The sequence below is a fragment of the Alligator sinensis genome, unplaced genomic scaffold (assembly GCF_000455745.1).
Source record: "Alligator sinensis unplaced genomic scaffold, ASM45574v1 scaffold169_1, whole genome shotgun sequence".
In the NCBI taxonomy this organism is placed as follows: domain Eukaryota; kingdom Metazoa; phylum Chordata; order Crocodylia; family Alligatoridae; genus Alligator; species Alligator sinensis.
Window position 1 is genome coordinate 1518283 of NW_005841924.1, and position 14796 is coordinate 1533078.

Below are 14796 nucleotides of genomic sequence, written 5' to 3' on the forward strand. Positions count from 1 at the left end.
AAAAGGGCCTGCATCCTGGCACACTCAAGGTAGGTACCCACCAGGGTCTCTATCACCAAAAGGGACAGGTGTCAGGGGTGTCTGTAAAGCCCATGATGATGACTCCATGAAGGATCCATCAGCTGGGGTCCCTAGTGGCTCTTGCGAGTTCAGGGTGACATACAGACTTGTCTGCTGGAGACCTTCACCACATCCTCGCTTAGGATATTCTACCACTTGTCATCATGGTGGGATGCAAGGACAGGATGACATAGCATGTGGAACAAGAGCTAGTGGTGATGGGCGTTCCAAGGCAGACCAGCTTGGTATCCTGCAGCCCATTACAACTGTGGGGCCTGCCATGGCAGTGGCCCCGTGACTAGCTCTGGAGGACTGGGGGATACTGGTGGGTGGGAACTGCCCTCGTGCAGGACCTGGTTGATATAGGTGAGGGCAGTGGGCAAAAGAATCTTCCCACCCCTGCCTAGCACAGTACAGGAGGTCCCTGATACAAGTGATATTGGCCAGGACCAACCTCTGGTGCACCCAGAGTACCTGCATTGTCATTATCACCAGTTACAGGTTTTTCAGCAGAGACTCAGCAAGGAGATCAGTGCCTTGGGTGACCATCTCTGGGGACCTGGAGGGAGAGACCAGCCTCCAGGCCTTGAGGGGGTCCTGGTAAAAATCTGGTGGCTCTTCCAGGTCCTGCTTGGGGATACTCACATACAGAAAAGCTGATATAAGATAAAAGAGCTGCTAGTCATATCAGACCCCTCAGCAATAGTGGAGGAAGGCACGGTCAATTAGGCACCATGCCACCTGGCTATCAGTACTGTACACAAGCCTCTGCAGGGCCTGAAGGTGGAAAGTGTGAACCTGGCTGTGGAAGCAGACTAGACTTTGATTGCCCTCCTGCAGGGGGAGGCTCAGGACATCTGCAGAGACCAAGTGTCATCCCAGCCAGAAAAATCCCAGTGCCTGTCTCTGGAGACTGGCCAGGAGCTCCAGGGGCACAGCCAAGGTGCTGAAATGGTGCCAGAGCATGGACAGATCTAGCTGGCTGATGACCAGCACCCTCCTGCAATAGGGAGACACTGAAGCAAGTCTGTCCATGCCTAAAGCTATTTAGACACCCTGACAGCTAGCTGGTGCCAGGTCTCCAACAGGAAGGGATTACTAGGGGACTAGTAGACCCCCAGATAGAGCAGCAAGCCTGCACTCCATTGGATGTTTTGGAGCACAGGTGGGAGCAAACCCACTTGTCACTTGTCATCCACCATCAGGCCAGAGCTCCTGACCCAGCTGACCTGGACAGAGGAGGCCACCAAGTAGGTGGACTGCCAGGCCTCCATCTGTGCCTGAGCCCTGGATGGTGAACACATTGGTGTATACTGACAGGACTACCCAGCAGCAGCCCTGCCACCCGCTTGCACAGGAGGCAGAGGAATAGCTTGAGAGAAATGGCATAGAGCTGGCCTGACAGCAGACAACCTTGGCATCCTCTCCACTTGAATGGGATGGACTCTGCTAGTGTTCTGCTGAGTTTCATCATGCACTCTGCAGAGGCATACAGCACCTGAAGAAACTTCATGAAATGGGGACCAACGCTGAATGCCCTCAGTGTGCCTGTGAGGTACCCATGATACACCCTGTCAAACGTCTTCTCTCGGTTGAGGGACAGGAGGGCAAATGACAAGCCATCGCTGTGAGCAAGCTCAATGAGATCCCATGCCAAGGGCATAGGCTGTTGAAATGGAATACCATGGAACTGTGTATATCTGGTCAGAGTGAATCACGTCCACCTGTGTGGATCTCAGTCACAGCGAGAAGGCTTTCACTATATTCTGTATAGAGAGGCAAGACTTGGTGCCAGTTCCTCAGTTGCGGGGTCCCCCTTTTTGAGCAGCAGGGTCAGGATGGCTCTCCTGCATGACAGGGGGAGCACCCCATCCCTCAGACTCAGCCCAGACCATGGCAAGGTCCAGGCCGAGAACATCCCATAAAGTGCAGTAGAATTGCATGGTTAGCCTGTTGATGCCCGGCACTTTGGTGGGCATCAGGTAGAGAGCATCCAAGAGCTTGGACATGGTGAGAGGACACTCCAGCTAATCCTGGTTGCCCACACTGACCTGTGGGAGTCTCTCCCACAGGATCTGGCAGGCACTGGCATCAGTTGGATCTGATAAGAAGAACATTGCTTAGAAAGCCCTCACCATTTTCACAGCTTGCCAGGATCTTTGAGGGGGGTGCCATCCTCTGCCAGGAGGCAAGTGAAGTACTTATCACCCCATCTTTCCTTCAGGGGGTAGAAGAAGGATGAGCTAAGGTCCATCTCCCGGAGGAGTTGGGCATGTAAGTGGACAAACACATCGTTGGCGTGGCAGCTGTCCAGAGTTCAGAGCTCTTTCTGCCTCTCCTGATGCTCTCCGCAGAGGGACAGGATGTCGGATTGCAGCCAGATACCTCTCCAGCTCCAGCACTTTCCTTTCAATCTGCTCTTCAGCTGCCTTCAACTGTTGGGTGTTCCCTTGGGTGTAGCAGCAACCATACTGCCTGATGCGCATCTTCCCCACATCTCAGCATCTCTGGGCCAAGGGAAAGGCCTGCAACTGCCTGTGCCAGGCTAGCCTGAGCTCCTGGAAGGTAGCCACAAATCCCACTTCCTCTAGCAGGCTGGTGTTGAAGTGCCCTGGACTGGCCCTGGACACTCAGGCTGCAGTGTGACCCAAGGTTATACGTGATGGCAGTCACTGAAGGGGGCCAGCCTAATGCTGGAGGTGTTGACTTGGGTAGTATTTAGCATAGAGGTGTAGATTTGAACCAACCAGTGGTATGCCCACTGCTCCTCCACCCTGACAAAATAAAGAAGTGGTGGTGTCATCAGGGTGCTGGGCATGCCAGATGTACACCAGGAAGTGGTCAGTGGTGACTACCCTGAAGATATCCATGGCAGCTCAGCTCCACTCGCTGCCAGTTCAGTCCTTTGCCCCGAGGGTGACATTAAAGTCCCTGCCAAGGGCCAGGCCTTCATGATGGTTCAGGGTCCTGAGGTAGGCAGCCACCTGCAGATAGAAATGGGCCACCTCTGGGTCACACACAAGGGCGTAGATGTTCACTAGGTTGAGGAAGAGTCCCTATATTTGGACAAGGAGATGAAGCAGGCAACCTAGCATCACCTCAGTGGTGAGAAGAACCTCCAGCTGCAGGCTCAGGGAGAACAGGGTCACCACTGCACAGGAAGTCTCCTTGGGGTGGCTGAAGTAGACCCTGTCTCCCCACTCCAGCTGCCAGTTGGTTTCTGTGGCCAGAATCATGTGGGTCTATTGCAGGAAAAGCACAAGGAAGGAAATTACCTGGCACCTGCAAAGACCAGTCCTGAAGCTGCACACATAGAAGGTCTCCACTGTGAGGGGCCTCATTGGTAGGGGAGTGTTGTTAGGCTTGACATGGTGTGGGCTTCCTTTATGTCAGAGGGCCCGAACTGCACTTAGGCCTTGCACATGCTCTTACTCTGGGCAGCAGATCACTGCCCACATGGAACTAGCATCCACCCAGCCTTAGGGTGGTCCAAGGATGGGTTGGTTTGAGGTGGTGGGAGCAGTGTCAGACTAAGGGGAGGCAGTAGTGGTGGTAGTGGGATGGTGAAGGCAGGCATGACCCCCCCTGTCACCCTCTCCTTCCTGTGCCTGCAGGACCCGCCCCCCCACAGGACCCCACCAGTGGGTCTACACCTGTAACTGAACAGAAGTTCAGCGCACAGACTGGTTTAAAAATGGTGGAACTCAGTCAAAGAGTTGCCACCCTCCCCCCCCCCCACACACCAAAGCACAAACATATGTTTTGTTCATTACTATCCAAACTGCGCCACTTACAGAAAGCCACGTACATTAGATGAATTCTGCCTCGTGCTTTTTGAATGTCTATACCTAGCCGAGGAGGGGGAAGTGCACCACAGGAGGGTAAACACGGGGGTACTGCCAGAGATGCTAGCAGGAAAGCAGGTGGTCTTTGCCACTGGAGGGAAGGCCTATAAAGATTACAAACACTGGCAGACTTCCTAGCTCCCCTAAACAGGGCTCCCAGGGACATGGGTCACACATGGCCTGCATCTTGTTTACTTGGAAAGCAGAGTGCTACAGGTCTTAGCACCTGACTCCCAATCTTACCTACCACAAGCAAAAGTCTCCTCTCATCCTAAAAAAAAAAAAAAAAGGTAGAGAATTGTGCTTGCAGTATTGCAATTGTCATATAACTGGTAACAAATTTCCTTTTCACCAGAAAAAGGGCAGACACTGAAGAGGCTGGACATTTGTCAGATTTTGCTTGAAATGACAAACATTTGTGGGGGCAAAGGGGAAGGGAATAGAGTTGTCACGCACACAGAATAAAAAAAATAAAGTCTTGATCAGTGGGAAGTTCCCCTTCTTGAAATAACAGATCACTTATCCAAACCAGTAGTCCCTTCTGCAGTGTTCAAAGTTTACAGTGAGTGAGCGGGTAGTCAAAGAAACAGCCATTTTCTGCAAGAGATAATCCCCATCCCCCAGCACAAATTTTGTGCTTAAAATAATATTTATTAAAACTGAGCAAGATTATCCCCCCAAATATAAAGTGCCTCCTCCCTCAACGTGCCAAAAAAAGACTTAATTTGATCACTACTGTTTGCAGTGGCATACTATGGGTCTCCAGCGCCTGGCGGCCAATGCTTGCATTTGCACCACCCCCCCCCCCCATCTGTGGCCAATCACTGACCGGGGGAGGAAGAAGTCCCCCAGCAGCCGATCGCTGAGCACAGGGGGAGGGGACCAGAAGTACCGCCAGGGGACTGAGTACCCCTGGAGGGCCCAGCTGGCACATCCCCCTCCTGCCAGTATGCCACTGACTGTTTGCCAGCTCACATCAGCTTTTCCTAACTATGTTGGGGAAAATATCTAGAAACATTTCCAGGGAAAAAAAAGAACAAAAAATCTAAACACTTGACATGTTTTAAACAAAGAGAAAACATTTGAGTTTGAAATAAACTTTTCATTTTAAACTTTCCTTTAATTTTGTGGAAAGACAGTAAAATTCAGCTAAACCAAAATGAAGCCACTTAAACTAAACATGTGTTAGGGTCCCTGCCATGTAGCCTGGTATTGGGACTGCCAGTCCTGGGACTTCACCAGTTCACTGGGATCCCAGGTTCTCAGCAAGTAGTAGTGGTGCAATTTGTATCTGATCCCTAGTCTCAAAATCAAATGTCCTGCCATACACATATGGGATGGCAAGAGGCACCATTGCTGAGAATCAGGGAACAGATCCCATCACACTAAGTGAATGTGTACCAGGGATCTCAGTTCTCTCCACTTTTTTAAAATGGGGAAAACACTTACTGATATCCATAAAATGCTTGAAGATGTACACATGAAAAAATTCAATAAAAAGGTTCCATTAGATTTTCTGCGTTTTACTTAAGATCCAAAGTCTTAAATCCCCCTGCAGTTCACAGTTCAGTGAAATACCTTGAAACATAAAAGTCTTCAGATAAAAATATTTGCATTTAGACACATTTAAACTGACATTAATACCAAAAGAGATGAATACTACTTTAATGTCCCTGTCATTTTTATTAGCTACGCTCAAGATGAGCAGAGATTCTTGGAGATGGATGCACCAGGTTGTTAACTGCAGGAGCTCACTGCTAGTACACATTTTTTTCCCATTCTGATATTTTCTTTTCCCCTCCTGGAACAAATGTAAAAATGCAACAAATATCTAAGGGTGAAAAAAAAAATAGACTGACCAGTAAATTAGCTAAAAAGTGAAGGTAACGGGCACAAAAATGACAACCAGAAGTTTGAAGCTGGGCACCAGCTTATTCTGCCATGACTGCCCTGAGTACACTCTATCGCTAGTCTGTTTTGCCCCAGAGCTCAGCCTCCTTGTTATTTCACACATATGGTGGAAGTCAAACTTGACAATATTAAGTCTGGCCTTTAAAGGTATATGGTCAGATCCATGGTCATTTTGCACCTTGGGTAGTCACACCTGTGCAAAGCAATTGGAAAATGTTAGCACATCAGAATCCTTCATTTACACTTATAACCACGTTGCACAGACATAAGTGATTGTAGCGAGTACTGTTCAGTGGTGAATCAAACTAGCAGTCCCTGTCCTGAAGAGCTCAGGATCTAAGAATCTCACAATAAAAGAGAATCGTTAAACAGGTTGCAGCATTACATTACATAAAAAAGTGTTACCAGTGCCAAACTTTTTCTGCAGTACTGAAAAGAAGTTAGTGGATTATTGCAACAGCCAGACCAGGGCCCCTGTCAGGAGTTGTGTGCCTTCACAGCTGCATGTATGTGGACCCATTGATGGAACCCCAAACTTTCACAGTACTGAAGAGCCATATGCAAAATATATAGGTGATTATGATAAGATGACATCTCTCCCTCTCTCTCTTCTGAAGGAAAAAGGAGCAGATTCTGCATCTGTAGGTAGTGGTTCCAATTTTCAGTACCTTGACAACAAGCTCACATATCTTTAGAGACCCACTCTTCATGGAAAGCCTTCAGAAACATTCTCTACAGAGCCAGGTCTGCTTACATGCAGCACTTTCTTTATTTCTCTTCCTCAGTCTTTTATTACTAGGAAAGCTTCCAAGTAACAGGGCATTTGTTTTATAGGATTCTGTTTAATCCTCACACTGGCTCTCTGCTCCTCATTCTGCATATCTCAGTTTAACAAAGAGGAATGGCAGAGAGCAGTAGTCAGGAGAGAAGACAACAGTAGTTCATTCTTTCAGCAACAGTAGCAGTTGTCCCATTTAGAGAATGAGAAAGTACAAAAGGGGAATATCATGGGTGGTGAGGGAGCAACAGAGAAACCTGTATTGAAGGGGGAGAGCATAAGGGGAACACATCATATCCATACCAAATTCCTCCATTTCATTTACCACAAATATCTGCATGGGCGCCCTAACTCTGTGGTTACACAGAAGCTGAATGGGGCTAGGCTAACTGTTACACCAACTATATATTTTTTTTTAGGACACTGCTTTATGACAGATGTGGTAGTTGGATAGCTACAATGTGCTCATTTGGCACAGACTACCACCTGCTGGCAATTTAAACATGCCCCTCTTATACTTGGAAAATACAAAGTCAGAGAGTCACAAAATTTCTATAGAGTGACTCACATCTTACATATATTTGCTTGAGGTCCACTTCACAGCTCTCATTCCCAATTGAGTTGTAAAATGTTATACGAATTTACAATTCCCTGGACCTTCCCTGGGTAAACAAGTGCTGTAAGTGTAAACATTTTTCCTTAAAAAAGCCACACACACCTTTCTTCTCTCCAGTCTTTATCCCACTTTGAATATGCATAGCCAGCCACCTTCTCACCTTCCATGACAATCCATTACTTTTCGCTGTGCCCTTGACTGTGTTTCCTGGCGTCCTTCGGCTATGCTGCCATACGTATGTTCCCTTCCTATTCCCCCCTACAGTAATGGGCATAGCTGAACTGGGTATGTTGTCCATAGCAGGTAAAGTTTCATATTGGAAATAAATTTTAACTGGGCAGCCATGCTACTAGTGCTATTGCTAGTTAAGCCAGCAATTGGAAGTGCTGTCCTCTATCAAAAGAGCAGGAGCACAATGTCATAGCACACAACAGCCATACAGTTCATTATTTACATATCATTTAATTTCAGCTCTTCCTCTCTTTCTAGAGAAGAGGAGAAAGAAAGATTTATAGAGAGATACCACCATAGCAGTATACAGGAGGCCCCTGCCATTTGTGAGGGATACATTCCAGGGATCCCCGCAAATGGTGAAATCCGTGAATACCAATGGAGCTCCCCATCAGACCCCACAGCTGCCCCCTGCTCCCCTCCCATTGTTTGTGGGGCTCCCCTGCAGTGCATGGGAACCGACCCCTTCCCACCCCCCCCCACCCCCCGAGTTCACCGTGGCAGCTCCAAGCACCACTGTGGCTGCCTCTGGCAGCAGCAGCAAAGAAGATGCTGCCACCACTACCACCATCCTTCCCATCCACAGGGCTCCCCTGCAGCACCTGGGGACTGACCCCTTCCTCCCCAAACACCCCCACGCGCTGCCACGGCTGCTACCAGGGGAGAAGATGCCACCACTGCCACCTCCCTCCACGTCCCCAACACTCGCTCTCTGCCCACCTCCCGGCTCTGCCCTCCCCTGCGAATGTTTGGATCCGCAAATCTGGAGTTCATGAATAGCAAGGGTTTCCTGTAATTCTTACTTAAAAATTTGGCATAACAGGCACACCTAAATCTGAATCAGAAAACTAACATGGATAACAGACCCGCCATAAGTGATTCTTGATATGTCATTTTATAAACTATACCAAAGAACCAGAACAATACAAAGATTTTGCTTCATTAGTCTAGATCCTAACTGCAGGCAAATTGAGATAATCAGTTGAAAGCACACGTAGTTTTATCAAGCACTTGTGGTACAATTATATTGTAAGATACAGATCTGCATCAAGTAGGTGCCTCTGCCTAAAAATGACGTTAGTGGAAAACAGTTTAAAAAATAAAAAGGGTCATACAGGAAGAAAACCTATTTCTGTAAAATCTTAGGGCACACATACACATGCGTGACAACTGCCCCAACACATCCCAATTACAGCATGTTGGAGCAGACTCTATTAATTTAATTAATTTCAATTAAATATGTTCCAATTAGAATGCCCCAGCAGCCTTGGCATCATGTGTATTCAGCGTCCCCACATTTTAAAATGGTGGCAGGGGCATTTTAACTAAAGCTTGTCAAATGAGCTTCAGTTAAAGCACCCCTGCTGCCATTTTGAAGTGTGGGGTGCTAAATACATGAAACGCTGTGGGCACTTAATTAAAGCGGCTTCCAAGAGCCGCTTTAATTAAAACACTCCTCCCCTTTCCCACCTAGAACGTATGTAAAGGCATCTTAAAGATCACTTGCATTTTTGGTCAGAAGAGTCTAAAAAAGGATTAAAATTACCAACTGATGTGTGAAACCTTTTTCAGCTCACAATGACATTTATATTTTGAAGGTGCCTGTTGCATTGGCATCTTCAACAGAATAATGTGGCTTAGCAATCCTGTTACCCATGTTGACTCACGAACAATCAGTACCAAGTCTGCTCTCAGTTACACTATTTAAAACCAGATTAACTCCACAGATCAGCATGCATCTATGCCAATATACTGGCAGATACCTTTTGAAGGATTAAAAAAAAAAAAAAAGAAAGGATTGCTGTCTTTCCTTCACTGAATGCACTGGTAAGATTAAGGAAGGGTGATTTTGCTAGCTGCCAGTTACTCCAAGTGGTGTATCCAATTGGTATAGCTGACTAGCTACTTATGAGTCTGTTGACTATCATATAAGAGATTAAGACCCCTATTGTTCCATAGGAAGTTTTTGTCAGATATGTCATCAGGAAGCCTCCTTTGACCATTCTAATAAGATCTATTGCATCTTGCCCGTTTTGCTTGCTTACTTGTATTAATGCACACCCACATGCGTGCGTCCTTCCCCAAGTTGCTTTTAAGGAGGCATAGTAATTGCGGGGCCTAGTTGCCACTCCAATGGGCTTCATTACTGCTCCTCTTAAATGTAATGCTAGTATAGGCCTTGAGTGACAAGACTCTGGTTTCAAATATGACCTCAGGACTTCTCCTTCCATTATAACATCTATGTATTGTCTGTGTCTGAGAATGCCAAGAGCATGGATACGATCTCTTTCCCCAAAAGATCCAGTCTTGAAGCTTCTTAGATTCATCACCTATTCTGTAATGCCACAAATTGCAGCTATAGTTGTAAAGAAACACAGAAAAAGGACATCAAGAAAAAGGTGCTGGATCTCATACGTCATATCCCTTCCCCGAGACAAGAATCTTTTTTCATGGTTTATTGCCTTCAGTTGCCAGAATGCAGAAAGATAAGGATTATCTTTCTTTCCATGAAGTGCTGTGCCTTTTCCAGGGGAAATAACGTTGTATATCCCTCTCTCCTGGGGCATAAAGATGAAACCAAAGCTGTTGGAGGTACAGTGTGGGAATGAAGAGACTGTTAATGGGCTACAGGTTGGAGGCAGGCCAACTCTCAAGAAGAATCTGTATTCAAGTCTTTTGATTCTAATTCAAACCTCTGACCCTTGTGACCGCGCTAGCTAAAATACCAAGAGAACTTGCAGACATACCACAGAAGCTTAAACAGCCTGTACAAATATAATTCAATCCCCCAGATCTGCCACCCATTAGATTTCTCTATCATGATTTAAAAGTTGAAATATAAGTAGAATAAAGTATCAGTATTTAGATCAGTGATTCTCAACCAGGGTGCTGGGGCAAGCTGGGGATCACCAGATCCTTTGAAGGGTGCTGTGAGGTGCAGGGAGATAAGCAGGTAAGTGCAGGCTCAGGCTTCTCCCTGACTGGACAAACCCCTGACCCCACTGCCTGACCTCTCTGCATGGACATAAGCACTGTGATACCTATGAAATTGGATGCCGCTCAATTCACAAAAGTTATGGAGTCCAAAAAGGTTAAAAACCACTGGTTTTGATTATAAAACAGGAGGATGATTATGATCAATCCCAGTAGACAATCAAGCACAAGCACGAGTGGTTGAAACTGATGTTTTGCCCTCTGCATACTGCACCTTTCATTTCTACATAGTGCCGCAGCAATGAAGTTTGACGCCTGGGGCAAAGCCCTCAGCAGCAACCCGCCCTCTCCCTGCACACAGATCCAGGGGGCACATGCCACCCCCGCCCCCCATGCTTGCTCAGGAGTGCACACAGCAGCAGGAGTCACCCTTCCCCTGTCCCTGCACACCCCGCCCAAACGAGCCACTTGCAGCTCTGTCCCGCACCCTGCCCCGGCTAGGTAGTACCTGTTGTTGTCCCTTTGCTTCGGCACCTGGAACATTTGCCCCCCTTGCTGTACCACCCCCCCTTGCTATGGTACTGTTGCTAAAGGTTCTTTCCATTTGCAAATATTAGTAGCCCTTTTGTTCTGAGAGCTGCTCCACTTTGTACAGAAGGAGCATGTACACATGTGTACACATTCTCTCATGGAAGCTTTATTTTTGTTCTGTTATTCTCTTGTTATGAAGTGAAAGGACTGACCCCTGGAAAAATGCAATAGTAACAACGAAAAAAATCTAGTTACCTCACATAAAATTTATTCAAACACCTTTTATGTAGTTACCCTATTACTACTAATGTACCCAATGCATACTTCTCTTTGATTTCTTTACCGAAGATAGATGCTGAGAGAGACTATTAACAGCAAGAATATTAGTAACACAATTAGACATAAATGCATTAGTGACAGTTTTAACAAGCATTTATAGTTAAGGCCAGCAGTGCTGACCAAATATGCTCATTAAACCACCATGCTCCACAGTGTGCTTTATTTCAATTCCCAGTGACTTCCAGCACAAGAACAAGATTTCTGAAAATATTAGATCAGGCACTACAATGTTATCTAATGTAGATAGCACTGCATTGGAAAACTGCCCTCCTCCCTATGCTCAAAGCACCACACACATTTTTCTTAATACTTTTCTTGTCTTGCATGTCAGCATTCCTCTTTTTCATGCTGTATTAGTAGTATTGAATGCAGGTGACACTACTTGCAGTATCTCCAGTCTTGTTTTTATTTAGGAAGTTGGTACCCAAGTACCTTTCCAAGATCACCCCCTTGTCTTGAGGTGTTTTGATGGACAAGCAAAGTATTTCAGTTTTGGCTTTGCTGGTACCTAGCTCTAATTAGCATATGTGGTTTCACTTGGAAGTTTGAAGATGCTAGTAACTGTACTTTGCCACACAAAGTTCATGAGGATCAAAGATAAGTCTCTAAAAATGGAAGTCTAACAATTAAGTTCTTTGTCTTAAAATGTATATATAATTTCCTTTATAGAAGATCTCCTAAAATGACTACAGACACTGTCTTCGAAGGCAAGAGGAACTAAAAAAAATACCAGTATTGCAAAAGCTGGTTCTGCTCTTCTTCTCTTGAAGAGAATGGGTCTTTTGTCATTGGCCTCGATGTCAGCAGCAAGAAGTTTCTGCGAGCAGTGTAAAGGCCTAGCTTCCTTGAAGTTAACCTCCATAATCTTCCTCTTCACATTAATGTTGAAGAGTTGTAGTGGCTCAAAAGATATGGTCAGGCAATGCCTCTAAATCAGAAAAACACTGTTAAATATTTATCCTAGACTTCTCCCTTTTCCAAAAATCAATCTCTTAAAAATAAGTTACAAATTTAACTAGAAAACCTATTTCTTTGCTGAGAAAACAGAGTGCGTCAAAGGTTAAAAGCAACATTAGCTGACGTGTACCAACTCCCATCCTATGTGCATGCTTACATCAACCAGTTCTAAAAGTTATTAGTGCTGTGGAAAGAGTACAGTATGATGCTTTATAATATGCTTTCATTATTCATTGGCTCATTTCATACCCTAGCAGTGTTGTACAATTCATTAAGCATAGACAATCCAAACATGAAAAAGGTTAGAAAAATATTTTACACAAAATGTAATTCAAATAGCAACAGTGATTTAGTATTGACAGATTTGTGATTACACTTGGTCACTCCATTTTGAAACTAAAAAAGCAGCAATACCTTTTTAAACAGATATTTCACAAAAAAGTATGGAAACCTTATGAAGGTTGTTTTTCTGATGAGATTTAACCATGCCATTGTATATAAAATTCATTTAAATGAAGATATGAACTCCAAAGTTACTAGTGCCTCATAAAAAATGTTCTCTTAAGAAAGATATCTTGGGTTATCAAATGCAACCCCTGCGTCAAGCATCAGGGACTCCACATTGTATTTTCTAAATCTTTACTACTATAGAATTTGCCATGGTACCTCATTAGAGAAACTCTCCCACTGTCTGGCTGTCCATACCATCAAAAGTATTTCCTAATTGCCAAGCTGAACTTGCCCTTTCTTAACTCAAATCCTTTGTTCCGTGTCAGATTTATATATGCTTTTCTCCCTGGTTACATTTTAAGCCATTTCACTGTTTATATAGAGCCAGATGCACAAAAAACTATTAGCAACTTTCAGACGGCTGTAAGGCTAATGCATTCTAACCTTCAGTCCATCAGGAGAGCAGGCAGGAGAAGTGAGAGGTGCAAAGTGAGTTACAAGTTATGTGGGTATCTGCTACAGATCTTCATCCATGCTTCCTTTGCATGCCTTCTTCAGTCATTGCTGCTAGTAGTTCTGGTGCCACTCTAGTCCACACATGTACTTAATGACAGAGCACAGAAGGATATTAATGCCATTTCAAGGACTTAGGGAACGTCTGAACCCCAAACATACCATGCTCAACCACACTGCTCTCCTTCACTAGTTCTATTTTCCCACCTAGAAACAGCAAAGCTGCATTAGCACAGCAATGCAAACAGGCTAATTGTGCCTTTTAGCACAGTTCCTTCTGGTGTGACCCACTGTAGCTTTTCCCATGATGTTGCTTCAGTTTGCACCGCACTGGACTCCACTGCATACAAGGAACCTATAACCCATAAATTGGGATTTTATGCTGCACTTCCAGGAAACAGTGCAGACAGGTATGGCCTGAGAGAAAGGAAGGGAGAGTGGCTTATGGGCACTTTTGTCCCCTTAGGATTCCTACAACTGTAAACCAAAATGACCCCAACTTCACTGAATCAGTCTAGGAGCCAGTTTGTATTGCCTATGGGCATCTCTGAAAACCAAAGCTGCCCAGAAGCTACCACAGTGTGCTGTACCTCAGTATCCCCATGGCATGTCCACCAGTGTCATGCAAGGGGCATTTGAAGGATCACCTCTGGCAGTTTTTACAGTGCTAGTCCCAGAGGATTTCTCTCATGGCCAATTGGTAAGGGGGTCTGGGGCAAAGGGGTCCCTCTCTTAGCGTTTAAAGTATGATTCTACTCGAAAGAGTAACTTTCAAAGTTTCTTCCTGCAGTTCCATATGTAGTATTTCAAACATGCTACGTCTCTCTAACTGCCAGACCTGATTCAACTTCATATACCACTACCACGAATAATAAAGGTTCTGCAAATCAAATTAGACCCTTATCCCCTGAGAAAAGCTTTTGCCTTTTATGGTCACAAACGTAAACCCTTAGGCTAGGGAAAGGCATTGGTTTAAGTGATCAGAAACTGGTTTAAACCTGTTACAGAACAGATGTTCCATGCACATAAACCAATTTGAAACTGGCTGAAACTGGTTTGAGATAAACCTGGTTGAATGTAGTATCAGACTTAACTGATTTGGGTCAAACCAGTTTATGCAATGCCTGTCCCAGACCCTTGCTGGTTTATGTTAAACCAGACTCCCCAAGCATCCTGGCATGCTCTCTGGGCTGGGCAGGGCTCTCTGCTCCACAGCAGATCTGGCCCCTCCCCTCTGCTCCCTTGCTGCAGCTCCAACAGAGACTGCAGGCATCTGCCTGGTTTCTCCCTGCTCTCCCCCTCTCCTCACCACTCCCTCCTAAGCAGGGATCCCCCTCCCCTCTGCCTTACATAGATATTACGCCTGTATGAATAGGAAAGTATTCAATTCAGATTCGGCCAATTCAGATCACTGTCCCAAATTAATTCAGCCATATTGGCTTTGGAAGATTCGGCACTGATTCGGAGAGATTCGGTGATTTGGCCATAGACTATAATGGAGAATCATTGAAATACCTTTAACTTTGTCACTTTTTGGCACATTTGGATAAAAACAGCAGGGATGATAGCCCCATCTGAGGGCATGAGGCCTGCCAAGCTTCAAGGAGCTAGGTGCAGGGGTTTCTGGGAAA

General features: G+C 45.5%; 1 long non-coding RNA gene across 1 annotated transcript in view; it reads right to left on the minus strand.

Annotated features, from left to right (window-relative positions):
* The window catches only part of LOC102372954, a 33488-nt gene that overhangs the window by 5934 nt on the left and 12758 nt on the right, over nucleotides 1-14796 (minus strand). The window contains exons 2-3 of the long non-coding RNA XR_323286.1: nucleotides 13097-13255; nucleotides 11976-12173 (exon numbers count right to left, since the gene is read on the minus strand). This is a non-coding gene — a long non-coding RNA (uncharacterized LOC102372954). The remainder of the gene's footprint in view (nucleotides 1-11975; nucleotides 12174-13096; nucleotides 13256-14796) is intronic.